General features: G+C 33.6%; 1 protein-coding gene across 8 annotated transcripts in view; it reads left to right on the top strand.

Moving 5' to 3' along the window:
- The window catches only part of Sox5 (SRY-box transcription factor 5), a 936,135-nt gene that overhangs the window by 513,407 nt on the left and 407,504 nt on the right, over positions 1–15,224 (top strand). The gene's annotated exons all lie outside the window — the stretch shown is intronic.

The raw sequence follows: 15,224 nt of genomic DNA, 5'->3' as shown, positions 1-15,224 counted from the left end.
TCATTTCAAGTTTATTGAGTGGCAGCTATACTTAAAAATATCAAAGGGGTTTATGCCACAGAAGATACACTTTATCTGTCAGCCCATTCCTTCAATTTATTTAGGAAGACTTTGCTACACTATTTAAGAAATAAGAAATCTTATATATTGTTAAATAATTTAGAAATATACAAAAGTAAGGACGTTAGTACTCCTTAATTTTATTGCCACTGTCTCTTTGGGTAAGATATTAAAACTGATCAATTAAGATGCATTTGAAGTTGAGAAAGATTGATGTACATATCTCTGCCTGATTTTTATTATTTGAACCAGCTATGATACAAAAGAACGTGATGATGTTTTACTGATAAAAGTGGTATTAGAAAATATGCACAGGGGATCTGGCTAATATTTACTTCCAGGATTAGGCAGATTTACTTCCTCAGTCAGGGAAGAACTGGACAGAGATAGACGCTTCTCGCCTCAGAATAGATAAAAAGCAGAACTTGTGATCTTTACAAATATCCAGCTCTGCAGAAGAAGGAAAAAAAGAGAGAGACAGAGACTTAGAAACTTTATCTTCCATTTCTCCTTATACACCTACCAAAAGAAAACAAAATATATGGCACCTCCCTTAGAAAGTGGTAAAGGCAAAGAAACCAGGAGTTTCTGATGAAAGGTATTGATTCTAGAGTAAGGACAACAAGAAACTCATTTGGCCCCTAATATTTCCCAGATTTTTGTTTTCTTATCACTATAGATAGAATATGAAAATAATTATCTTAAACCTTTTTTTCTAAGGCAATCTTCTATTGTAATATTCTTTGTGTGTTTTACTATCCTGATTAAAGTACTAGGATTTTCTTTATGTGCCTAAGAGAAACCAGGGTGCTCTGACAAAAAGCTTTCCCAACTGGATCAGGATAATAATTTTTGCTCAGTGATATCACAATACAAGTCTTTGACACCAATGGTGTACTGAAATGACCTGCTCATAACCTCACCACTGGAGTAAATCCAGAATGGTATCGGTGAAGAACCTAGCCCTGATAGAGATAGTGAGTTCAAACATGTCACTTCTGGAGATTTCTTTTTCCTCTCTATATTTTATATTTTTAAGTAAATTTTATAAATTTATAAATTTTCCACGCTTTGATAAATGAAAAATATGCACATTTTTCTTGTGTTTAATCTCTTTCATTTTTAATAGTTTGTTAAATGATAGTTTCAAGATACATTATTGATGATTGCAGTTGAATTGGTGACATGATTTATTCATTGAACAAATAGTTATTGAATTCCTGATATGTGCCAGGTACTGTTCTAGGGCTCTTCTGTTATTTAATGATGGATTTTAAAGAAATCTAATGAAGGAAACATGTACAAACTAAAGATCAGAGAGTTGAAGGCTTATTTCAGATTTCTTCCAGGAGGTGGCAGTTGATCAAGGGATTTAAAGAACTGAAGGAATGCACCATGCAGATGTCCTGCTAATTCTGGAGCTGCATGCCACGGAGAGGGAAGGGCAGATGTGAAGGCTCAGAGGCAGAAACATGCACAACAGACAACTAGCATGGTATTATTTCAACATCTTTTTCAACACGAATTTGATATTCAGCAGAAAGAAAAACAGTCTATTACTTACAACTGTTCTGTTGATGCCTATGTGTCTTTTCCAATATTTACTTGATTAAAAAATCAGTAGTTTCACTTCTTCCATAATTTTAAACAACTTCATTGAGGTATCTTTCACATACTTTAATAGTCTCATATCTTCAATATGTAATTCAGTGGTTTTTAAGTTTACGGAACAGTGTAGCCAGTATCACAGTTCAAATTTAGAATATTTCCACCATCCTCCAATAGTCCGTCACATCCATCTTCAGTCGGTGTCTGCTCACATCTAGAGGTCCAGGCGACCAAGTCTACTTTGATTGTCTATGGATTGGTCTTTGGAACGTATGCTATAGTCGGGATCACATAATAGATGGGTTTGGCTTCTTTTAGGTAGTGTAAGGTGTTTGAGTTTACCCCAAGTTTTAGTGTGCGCTGGCCGTTTGTTACCTTCTGCTGCTGAAAACGATGCCATGGTATGGCTAAACGTTTTGTTTATCCTTTCACCAATTGATGAAAATCTGGACTTTTATGATTTTGGCCAACTGTGAATCATGCTGCTATGACCGTTACAGTCAAGTCTGTGTAGATGTCTATTTTCTCTTCTTTGGCTGTATATCTGGGGGTAGAATTGCTGAGTTTTAAGGTACATTCATGTTTAAATGTTTAGGAAATTGTTCTCCAAAGTGTCTGCAGTATTTTACATATTTATCACTAATATATGCATATACCATTTTTCGTTTAATATAATGATCATTATGGGTTCGAAGTGATACCTCGTTGTGGTTTTAATTTTCATTTCACTGTTGATTAATGTTTCTGAGCATCTTTTCACATGCACTTACCCACTTCTCCTATATCATTTTTGACAAAATATCTATTCACATTTCTAGTGAGTTTCTAATTGGACAGTGTGTTTCCTTGAGCTTTAAAAGTTATGTATATATTTGAGATACAAATCTATCTGAATCTCTCTCTCTGTCTCTCTCATGCTCAGTACTGAGGATTCTAGGGATCCACACCCTCCCAGCCCAGCTCCTTTTTCTTCAAATGATTTTAAACTTTTTTGCAGGCTACAGTTTTCCATGCTCAGATTCCTACTGGTATCTTTTGAGCAACAAAAATACTTTTGCTAAAATTGAACATACTAACTTTTTAATGTGTCATGCTTTAAAGTCAGGTAGTGTCTTTACCTAAATATTTTGGACTTAATTTCTATATGTACATCTATGAACAGTTTTGAATAATTTTCGGTTATATTGAGATACTGGGTCTAAATTCATCTTTTAGCTTTTGTATATATAATTGTTCCAACACTATTTTTGTATCTTTTCTAAATTATGAAATTTACTACTGGAGTCATCTAGGGTTGGCCTCAATTTTGTGGAAACTCTTAAATTATGAATTAAATTTTAAATTATGGATCAACTCAGATTTTTATTTCTTTTTTCATGATATTCTTTTTTTCATAACTTGTGTCTTTTTGGGACATACTTCATGTCCATGTTGTATCAGCTGCTTAATTTATTTGCATTAAAATTTTCCTGTAGTGACTTTGTAGTCCTTAACTTTCTGTAAAGTAAACAGTGACTCTTCTGCTTTTATTCTTTGGTAATATGTGTCTTCTCACTGTTTTTCTTGGTCAACTAGCTGAATGTTTGTCGATTTTATTGATCTTCTTTAACAGAACTGACTGAGCTTTCATTGATTTTTTTTCCTCCATTTTCTGTTTTGCTGTTTTCTACTCTAATCTTTCCTATTTTTTCAGCTGTTTGCTTTCAGTCATTTTGCTATTATTTTCCTGCTTTCTGCTATGGAACATTTGGTCATTCATTTGATATATCTATAATTTTCTATTGTAAAAACTTAAAGCTGAATTTTTCTGTAATCACTGTTTCAGCCATATCACAGTTTTTTGTTTTGGTTTCATTTAACTCATACTATTTTCTCATTTTCTTTGTGACCTTTCTATTTGACCTATGGGTTAATTAAAAATGTGCTTAATTTCCCAATATTGGTTGATTTCCTATTTGGTCCTTTGTTGTTGACATCTGATTCATACAGTTTCATGCATGGTAAAAAAGTTGGGAGGAAAAGTAGCAAAACTGTATTCAGTTTTTTTTTCATATCAACTTACATATTGTTCCTTTCTTCTGTTTTTCATTTGTTTCTGTGGATTGAAGTTGTTATTACCTATCCATCTGCCTCAATGGTCTGGCTCCATTATTTTAAACTCCACCTCTTTTTATGATATATACACAATATTTATAAAACATATTGTACATAATAATAAAACATGATACATTAACATGCAATGTATTTATGATACAGATACACACATATTACATTCTTATTTGTTTTGTGACAAATGATACAGTTTTGTAATTGTTATGCTAAGAAATAACAAGTGTTAAGGGATGATGTGAAAAAATATATGGCGCTATCTTTAAATTGTCATTGTGCTGCTTTCTTCTTCATGTGGAGTCAAGTTACCATCTGGTGTTTTTTTTAACCCAAAGATATTTCCTTAATTTTTTTAATAATGAAAGAATACAAACAGTTCTAGCATTCTTTTGTAATCTATAACTATTTTTCCTTCTTTTTATCTTTACTTTTTAATAGCTTGATGTTTATGTCTTTAGATGAGGTTCTCCTTTGTTTCTCATACTTCAAGTTTGTTGAACTATTTTGATAAGTAATTAATGCTTTCCATTAAATTTCTGAAGTTTTTTTATTATTACTTCAAATAATTTCTCCACCCTTTTTTCCCTCTTCTCTTTCCAAGACTTCCTTATGTATATATATAACCACCATATATGATTATATTGATTCATCCTTTTTCTCTTTTCATCTTCTAAAGATTGGAACATATCTACTAATCTATTTAAAATTTTAAGTTTTTTTTTCTGATTACTGAAATCTACTCCTGAGCCCTCCAAGTAAAATTTTCATTTTTACAGTTTAGCAGCCCTGGAATTTTTAAAATTAATTTTTATGTTTTGATTGAAATTATATATTTGATGAACTATGGTTGACTTTCTTCATTTTTGGCTTTTGGTGTTTGTTGTTGTTTAAGACAAAGTCTCACTATGTAGTTTGAGCTGGTCTTGAAGTCACTATATATCCCAGGCTGGCCTCAAACTCACCCAATCCTCTTTTCTCAGCCTTCTGTGTATGGGAATTACAGACATGTGTCACCATGACCAGCTCTTCATTTTTAAAACAATTTCTTTTATTCATTTGACCACACTTGTAATAGCTATTTCAAAAATTTAGTCTGCCAACCCTAACCCCTGGTGATCCGCAGACGTGGTTTGGATTAGCTGCTTCTTTTGTTTGTGTATGTATGTGGGTCATGGTTTCTTGGTTTTCTGTGTGCCTCTTTCTAGATATGGCTGTGAAATTTCTGGTTGTTGTTCATTCTGTAGGTTTTCCCTGTCAGCTTTGTAACCTCACATCAGTCAGGATATTGGCCTTTTTTGATTACTTGGTACCCCAAATTGCTATTCTTTCAAATACCTCAAGACAGAGGCCTTTTCAAATTTTCCTCAAAATCTTTACTTCTCTGTCTCTAGAGCAGCTATTGTACCTTACTGCTGCCATACTCTGATATACGTATGTTACTGCATTAACAATCTAGAGGGGATACCTGGTAATGGAGGTGGAGTATGCCCTAAAATGGAACGCCACAAAATCTCATTTATTATTTGAACCTTAATAATTCCTCTCTCATCAGTTGAGCTCTATTTGTAAACTTTAATCAGTTTGTAGATCCTGAAATATTGTTTTTTGATACTTTTGTCTAGTTTTATTATTTGTTTATATGTAGAAGATTGTCTGAGTTCCTTATGTGGCCATTCAAAAAGGCTCTGCATTTTGTAGGTCACACAGCATATTAGCTATTTTAAAGTGTAAAATCCAGAGGCATAGTCACTTGTAATGTTGTGCAACCATTACTTCTGTATAGTTCCAAAAAGAGTTTTATCATCCCCAAAGAAAACATCCTCATAAAAATATCACTCCCTATTTTTCTATCCCACCAGCCCCTGACAATCAAAAACCTGTTTTTGGTCCTATCAATTGGCTTAGTCTTGTATTTCATATAAATAAAATCACAGAATACGTGACCTTTTATATCTGGTTTCTTTCACTTGGGATACTGTCTTTGAGATTCATCCATGTGGCTGTGTATATTAGTGCTTCCTTTTTATAACTAAGGAGTAGTCCATTGATGTTATTTTGTTTAATTACTCATCCATTGATGGACATTTAGGTTGTTTCATGGACTGCCTATTATAAGTAATGCTGCTATTAATGTTTATGCATGTAAGTTCCTTTAGGTGCCTAATTTCAGTTCTTTTGGCTCTGTGCCTAAGTAAGACAGCTGGGTACTTCTCTATTTACCTTTCCAATGAACTACCAAACTTTTTCCATGGTGACGCTACCATTTCACTTTCTTAACAGAAATGTAGCATAGTTCCAATTTCTCCATATCCTCAACAAACAGAACTTTTAGTGTTGTTTTGTTATAGGCATACCTTTTTGCGGTTTTGATTTAGATTTTTCTACTGATTAATAGTATCAGGCATCTTTTCTTTCTTCAAATTTTGAATTGGAATTATAGAATAATCCAAAATTTGACATTACATCTCTGAATTTTTTTTTTTTTTGGTACTAGGGTTTGAATCCAGTGCTTTTGTATTGAGTTATGCTGCCCCTTTCTCTCTCGCCCCCTTTCTTTCTTCCTTTCTTTCTCTCCCTCTTTCCCTCCTTCCTTCCCTCTTTTAGATAGAGTCTTGTTAAGTTTCTATGTTGCTCAGGCTGACCCTGAACTTGCAATTCTCCTGCCTCAGCTTCCCATAACAATGGATGTCTTTGGAATTTAAGTTCACGTTTTTTCAGTACAACACTGTCTTCTGTATGTTATATGATATTATTTCATGTCCTTAATTTTCATTTCCTTTATTCAGTATACCCAAATAGCTGATAATGTAGGCTTATAGTTACTGACATAACTCAGTTTAATAATGAGATGAATTAAATAAACATATATTTCTCTATGTCCATAGGTTTGCATTCTGTGATATGACGACATATATCCTAAAGTGAAACATACTGAAAGAACTTTCTGGGTTGAGAGCTTCACATTGAACTTGATTCCATTGGGATGCTCTAAACCATTGCTGAAAATATCCCCCTTGGCATCCTGAACTGGATGATTATTGTGTGACTAATGTGTACCTACTATGAACAAATACTAACTTTAATGTTATCACCACCCTTTTAAATGGGAATTCTAAAATAATGTCTGGTCCCTCTTGGAACTCAATTAGTGATTGTTATTTTTCCTCTTTTATGCTAGAAGTTAAAGTTATCTTTTTCCTCTTGCTGTTTTAGCTGTGGTAATCTAACATTGCACATTCATTAATAACTTTATTAAGGTAAATTTTTGTTTTTTTTCCTTTAAACACGTATTGTCTGTTTAAACAGCGTGAAGCTTAGATTGTCCACTGTTAATTTCCAGTACTTTTAGTTCATTGAAAACCACTACAGATAATTATTTGAAGGGATACTTTTCTTAAATATGTTTCTTTGGTTGTATATGACCCAAAATTTAAGTTATCAAATAGTAATGATGATGAAGACAATAATTGTGTCTTCTCAAGTAAAATTTATTATGTATGTAATAGGTGCCAAGTACTCTCTTTGTCCTACAACTGTAAGAAAGAAAAATGATCCTTATTTAATTCTCAGTCTTCTGGGGGGATATCTATGTATATATTAATCAGATGACCATGTAACCATGCAAATGAATATAAACGCTATGGCTATCTGTAATAAAATTTTGACTGAACTCAGGGTCAAAAAAGATTCTGTAAAGAATGGTATTTCATTTTTGCAGGAAGTGTGTTTAGGAGTTAATTAGGTGATGAAAATATACAACGAACTTTCCAGTTAAAGGAGACAACATTTGCATAATCAGGTAGCAGGAGAAATCTGGCCAGTTCACAGGGCTAAATGAAGACTTCTGTGATTGTAGCAGAGGGAGAAGGAGTACACAATACCAGATAACAATGGAAAGGCAGACAGGGATGGTGGGCCTTATCAGGGTTATGGGATGTGTGCTTCTGGAGGATATGGTTCGGGTAGTTTTAGCTTTTTGAAAACCATCATTGTGACTGCTCTGGATAATCAGGAAAGGCAGAACATCACTGGATGCTTATGGCAACAATGCCAAACTATTACATTGTTCTAAACAAGTTCTTATCATGCTAGGGGGTGATGATCGACAGTTATATGTACCACAGACTTTTAGGGAAAAAAGTCTGCCTTTGTATTTATTAGATTATGTATTTATATCATCTATTCTGGTGGGTTGGTTCAAGTGAGTAAATAAGGAGTAGTGAGAAGTTAAGGAGCCAAGAATTTAGCTCAGTGGTTCCACTGCCTGCCTTGCAAGCACAAGGTCCTGAGTTCAATCCCTGGTACCAAAAAAAAAGAAGTTAAATTCAATTTCTTCCATCTTCCCTGTCCTCGCTCCTTTCTCCTTTCTTCTCTCTCTCTCTCTCTCTCCTAAGCATATCTGTATTCATCAGTATTTATATTCATAATTTTCCTGCTAAAGGTCAAATATATATACATAAATATCATGTCTGTTTCATTTACTATGTAACTAAAAAACTTAATAGACACTAATTATTGTCAAATTTGCCAAGAAAAGACTCTCATAAATCTCGTTAGCTTTTAACATTCTGTTCATTTTGGAGCTTCTAACGTGTCCTCAGCAGGGACTGTGCTTGGAAGCACCAGGGACTTTTTGGAAGAAAATATTCTTTGCAGATCTCAGGTCAGACCATATTCAGTCTTCACAAAAATTGACTGTGGACATGCTAAATGCAATATGTATATTTTTATAGTCTCAGGATTTATCTCACTTTGTGATTCTGTTGTTCTAGACAGTGAATGCATCAAGAATGGCCATCCACAGAGAAATATACAATAGAATTTTTCTAGTTTTAGACCACCAGCAGAATAAAATTCTTTCCAAATTTTTAATGTCTGTCTGTGATGGTTTGCAGAGTTAATGGCTGAACCTTATCTAGTGGCAGTGATATAATAAAGGTTTATCAGGGAAGAAGGTCTCATTTTTTCTTCAGAGGCTTATTCTCTTCTTCCTTTCAGCATTCTACAATCCTGCCCCACTGTGCTAATGTGAGTTTTCTCTCTTCACGCAATGAATTCAGTCAACAAAAAAGAGAAGAATTGCAGAGATAACACCGTTGGTCATATAAACCTTGAATATGAGAATAACACCAAAACTATATACTCAGAGATAAAACAAATATAGATGTGAATATTGCTGTTTGCCACATATGACCATTCATATGTTGGGGAAAGATTCGGATTACTCAGTCATATTTACATAACAAAAGGGCTAAATATTGATGCTCTCTAAAATTTGAAAGTTGACTGGAAATTTTTATGTCAACTCAAATAATAATCCCTTGAGTTTATCAAAACTGCTTGTCCTTCAGTTTGCTTCATTTTACTGTTTCAGTCATTTCATTATTCCTTTACTCACTAAGGCTTACTCGTGCTACATTGTCATAGAAACACTTTTTTATTTGCTTCTGGAGATCGAACTTGGGTCCTTGCGATTGTGAGGCAGGTGGCAGAACCACTGAGCTAAATCCTCAGCCCTAGAAACACTTTTTAAATATATTACAGCTATATCATCTCTAATTATTCTCCCAACTGAAAAGAATAATTTTAATTAGTAGATCCCTGAGAAGTCGTTGTCACTTTCGATCCCATGTGGCTTTGAGATACTGAAGTGTAGGCAGAAGATGGTACAGGGAGAGTTCCTGAATGTGAACTTCAATATGCTTAGAGGACATTATTGTAAACCTTTACCCTGAAAAATAACTTCTCTTAGTCTGCAAGAAATAATTTGGCCAATAATAAATTAGGACTCATTTAAGAAAATTTCATTTATAAACTTTAGTTGCTCCCATTCGTCTGTAGAAATCTCTGTGTGTGTGTGTGTGTGTGTGTTTGTGTGTGTGCATGCTTATTTGTGCCATAACATTTCATATATTCAATTTGTTATAGATTTATAATTCAATTATTATAATTCTGAATTAATAATGTTTGAGTGCATTTAGTAAATGATTTTATATTTACTGATAGTCAATTACCTAGTCAGTAATCATGCAATTTCAGCAGTTTCCCAGCTCATCTAGTTCAAACATTAATTTAACAGATGAGAACAATTGATACCTCTTTCTGTAGCTAACTTCTCATGAAACCTCAAATGAGAGACATAAGGTTCAAAGACCAGTCTTCTGACCCCATGACTATTCTCATTGTACCAGGTAGCACAGTGTTGCCACCGTTCCTGACTTTTGGTTACACTAAACCTCTAACCAGAAAGCATGATTTGAGCTTTCGAGGTATCCAGCAGAGGTCGGAGAGTACCTGAGGTCTAATATCCAGAGAAAAGCAAGGAATGCTTACACTGAAGCACCATGATGCTTGCCTGGCTGTGCTGGTGGTCTGTACGAATTCCCAAGGGGCTCTCAGAGGCACAGAATGACACTTGATGCATTGTCCCATTGAACAGCTCCTGGTTGCTCTCTAAAACAGTGGCCACTAGCTACTTTGCAGTGGAGATGTGATTGGTACAAATTGAGGTGTGCTAATTTTACCTTGGTTTCTAAGTCTTAGTAAGAAAATGAATTTAAAATATAATATTTTCTTTTCTGTTTATTTTTTAAATTGAGTTTATTGGTACATTTTAGGGATACAGTACAGTTACATTCATCATTGGGATCTTGTACCTTTGCATGACAGGTCTTGGTTCTCATTAAGAGGGTGTTAGTGTAGGTAACATAAAAACCGTAGTGCCAGTTGCTGGTACCAGGATTCTCACTCTCTAAACCATGATTATCACAAACTATATTTCACGTGGCATTCTGGTTTATTCAGAATAAGTGATCACTATGTCCCTGAAGAATGTGCCTCATTATACTATAGAACTGTGGAGACATTCATATACATTTCTGAATGGAAATTTTGGGGAAATTATAGACTGAGGAAAAAAGGGGGAATTATTATCCTCCACCTCTACCACCTAGTTCTCTCTATCATATATACCTTATAAAGTCAGTGAAAAGTTCATGTAAAGGTTATAAGCCTTCCAATTATTTTCCTGTTTCTAAGCTAAACTACCAATTCATCTGGTTTGAGGGTGAAAATTCTCAAGTAGACAAACCATAGTTTCATAGGTCATGAAAATGGGATTTTATGAAAAGCAGTTTTATGCTTATACTATTCAAAACTTTTTCCAAATATGTTTCTAAAGGCTTAGAGTTAGAGTTCAGTTCAAATTATTCTTTAGTGCTCACTTGCCTCTGAAAATTGTGCTATGTACCTATTCCCATTAATTATATTTCACTGAATATCTTGGATGATAACTATATGTGTAAAATGGTATGTGGATGCTTTCTAGATAGTACATTAAAATTAATTTTAAATCATTAAATCAGTATCATATATTACAGTAGAGCATTGTCATAAATACTATAGTGACATGCAGTATTTTCCTTTTTCAATGTTTGTTGTATAAGGAATTATAGTTAAAATTTTCTAGTAATCATTTAGAGCACTAGAAAATAAGGGATTATATTTAATGGGAAGAACAGTTTGATAAAATTTCTTGATCTCTTACGGGACTATACATAAAAATTTTCATTTTTGCAAACAAGATATAACAAAAAGACACATAAATCTCATTTTGCCTTTTTAGGATTCTTCAGTCCAAAATAATTTTTGAAGTCTCCATTCAATTATTTTTTTATTAAAGTGAACAAGATTAATCATAAACTTAAACTCAGCTGTTGACATGTATGTATAGTATAAATGTGCATATTATAAGTGTAATTCATATGTGTGCATGTATAATAACCAATGAATCATTGTGAGGGACACTGATTCCCTGAGTATTACCAAGGTCTAACACTGACTAGAATATCATCCATTAAAGGTTAAGAAACACCACTGAAAAAAGTACAATAAATAAAACACAAATCGGTTTCTGATCATCATTCCTAGAAGGTGTTAAAGACTTCATTTTCTACATTTTAACAACATTTGGAGAACATTGGTCCCATAGCTGTAGCTGTAGATAATTTACTTATTACTAACTACCACCACCACCACCACAAAAATATTGTTTCATTTCAGTGAAAAGTATAACTTTCTTATTTTTTTTTTTCATCAAAACCTTCTATTTCCCGGGTGGAAAGCTTTAGCAATTCTCCCACCTGGGGACACAGGAGATATGAGGTGTTAATAAAATCCTGAATGAAAGGCTAGAACTTCTCTGCTCCCCACTAAGAATGTTGGTAGACCATTAAAGGAAATATGTGTCTGATGGAATTAGATTTGAACATCTAGCAACAGATCTTGACTGGTGGTTGAGGCCCCTTATCATATAGGTCAAATTTAAAAGTCCTGTGAAATTCCTTAAAATGTACTGTACAGGTAGCTTTAGATTTAGGACCTGGGGCATTTAGAGGGTTCCTTGTATGTTATGACCATGGTATTCCCCACAAGAAGAGAGACCAGGGATTTATTTCCACACCGACCTAAGATCCTAGTCCCAGAAATTCCAGCCACACCTTGAGAGACAGAACAAGAATGTCTCCTCAAGTGGCCCATCAGAGCTTGCTCTGTGCTCCCTAGTTGGGCCTTCCAAAGACCTGGTTGCTTGGAGGCTAATCATAGGCCAAGGGGTGGCTCAGGACTCATGTGGTTCCTTGAGGGAAAGGTGAGGCAAAGATCAGAAACACGAGGCTTGTTAAGGGAGAAAAAGTGTGAAAAAATAAATGTGTCCCATATTTCTGAGATACAAATGGGATAGTTTTTAGAATGTTAAGAATAAGACAGTTACAAAATGAAAGAAACGTTTTCCTAAATATACACCTTTGTTGATTGTTTGCCATATCAACAGTCTTTTAAATAAAAAAGGCATTAGACGATTTCTACATCTTAATACATTATGTTGATATTTTTGTATCTTACCCCCCTCCAAATATTACTCACATGGAAGAACATTATATTTCAAGGAATGGAAATAATGTATTAGGGATATCCACATCATTAATGGTGAATATTCAAGAAATGAAGCAGTGTCTTAAAAGTCAGAAGCAAAAATATATATTTAACTGTACTTTGTATCATTCAAAAGACACTTTCAATCATTTAATAAAAAAACTTAGTTTATTTACTGTTCATTTTTCCAGTATGAAAAATTACTTAAGAGTTTTATCGGCAAATCAAACAAAGAAATCTTAGAGGAATGGATGAAATCAAACAAAGAAATCTTAGAAAGAAGAATGTATGTAGGTAACTAGTAGAAGCTGAGAGTTTGGCCACAGGAAGAGAAGCAGACAAGAAAGAAAATGAGATAGGATTCTTTAGATTATGATGCTTGAAAGTAATCTTCAAAAAGCAAATTCAAAGGATTACAGGGGGCCAGGGATTTAGCTCAGTGGTGCCACCGCCTGCCTTGCAAGCACAAGGTCCTGAGTTTGATCCCCGGTACAAAAAAAGAAGATAAAGGATTACATTTTGTTTTCTTATGAAGTTCTTAAAATTTAAACATCATGTTATAGTGAATCTGAATAAAATGATAAAACAGAATATGAATGACATATTTTCATAATATAAAAAAATTATAGTAAACTTTATTGAGGGAAAGGAGGAGAAGTTGAGGAAAAAGTTTACTAATACATCATCTTTTGTAGGTAGGAGTAGGTGTTGCTTTGATAATTTATTAATGATCAGTTAAATCTAATATTTAAATTCAGTAAAGCAATGGCTAGTAATGTATGGAAAAATACATCTGAAAATTCATGAGAAGAGAAATGGCAGTCTAATTTTTCTAAATTTTTAATTTTTGATAGTAACCAAACATGATGAATTACTAAGTAAAATATATGGGAAAATGTATTAATTCATTTATAGGGTACAAAAATTAGACTAATTATGGCATTGATTAGTCTTAAATTTTAAATAAGGAAAACAATTTCAATGTGGGTAAGTAACCTAGAATGGAAGAAAAAATTTTGTTTTCATTGGTTTAGTTCTATATTGATTTCTGATTAAGGCAAGGAATCCCTTATTTAGATTAATATTGGTTATTTTACATTATTGCTTACACTTTTATGAAGAATTGGCTAATTATTTCAAAGAACATTGGACAGCTTAGTAAAATGATGTACAGCAATAACAGGTCATGGTATTTTGGGAAGCTTGATATCACATCTAATTTTCAGTTTTTGTGTATAATTAATATTGCCCAGGCTTCCTATTATTAACCACAAAGTCTTATTTCCTACATTAAAAATAAATCAAAAGCAGTTTTAAACAAGGTATTTTTGATTGGTTTGCTTTTGATATTGGCTACATTTAGATTTCATTTTTATATTTAAGATAAAGACATAAGTGTTGAAATATGCAACATGGCATTCTTTATGACTAAAAGACAAATTTTTGGACATTGAAAATATCGTGAGTCAATCTGTTCTTGGAAATTTACCAAGCAGATTTTGCAGAGATTTAAATTACATCTTAGCACACCTTTTGAGATTTCATGAGAATTTTTTGGAGATTAATAATAGTTGTATGAATCACATGTCATAATACGTTTTTATCCAGTAAGGTGTCATTTAGCTTTTTACATCTAAAACATACAGTATGCAAGCTGTCCCAAACTTGTGAACAGGTTGTTTCAAGTAGTTTGTTTGGAATTTTGAATTCACAACACATTTTCTACAGAAATAAAATTATGAATTGTGTTTGACTAGCCAGGCTGCCCAACAAAAGACTATTTAATCTACAAATTAGTATATGGACTACAATATTAACAGGGTTGAAACTAGTGAGGGTGGGGGCCCTGTGGTTCAAAAGGAACAGGAAAAGCGTTTGTTTCCTTCTCTAGGTGTAGAGATGGCCTAGATAATCAGGCACATTTATTCTTAAATACTTTGAACTTCCCTTTATGTGTCTTCACCTTTCTCTATCAAAATGAGTGTATACAAGCTCAGATGTGTTTCAGATTTTTGTTTTGGATTTGAGAATATTTGCATATGCATAATTAGGTATTGCAGGGATGAGATCCAAGCCTAACCATGAAATTCATTTATGTTTTGTACAAACCTTATCCATGTAGACTGAAGGGAATTTTATATACTATTTTTAGTGGGCCTGAAGTTCATCTGTGACCTGGCCCTTGAAGTCAGGTGTGGAACTTTCCATATGGTGTCATTGTGGTATTAAAAATGTTTCAGGTTTGAAACATTTCAGATTTGGGGTTTTGGGATTATATCTACTGAACATATACCTTTTTCATTTTCCTCGAGCTTCAATCCTAGGAACTCCACTTCTTTGAAGGCTGAGAGCAAAGAGGTGAAGTTAACACAGTGTCATTTCATATAATGCTCCAAATTCCAAAATTATTTTCCCTTAGTGCTTCCCTTCTGAACTCTCTCCAGTATTGTGTCCATGACCACAATAATGTTGGAAGAAATTGATCTCAAGTAGAACAGTTTACGTTGTAGAGGACA

The sequence above is a fragment of the Fukomys damarensis genome, unplaced genomic scaffold (genome assembly GCF_012274545.1).
Source record: "Fukomys damarensis isolate Sample0158 unplaced genomic scaffold, DMR_v1.0_HiC HiC_scaffold_19, whole genome shotgun sequence".
Lineage (NCBI taxonomy): Eukaryota > Metazoa > Chordata > Mammalia > Rodentia > Bathyergidae > Fukomys > Fukomys damarensis.
Note: the sequence above shows the minus strand (reverse complement) of the source record. Positions and strands in the feature narration are given on the sequence as shown.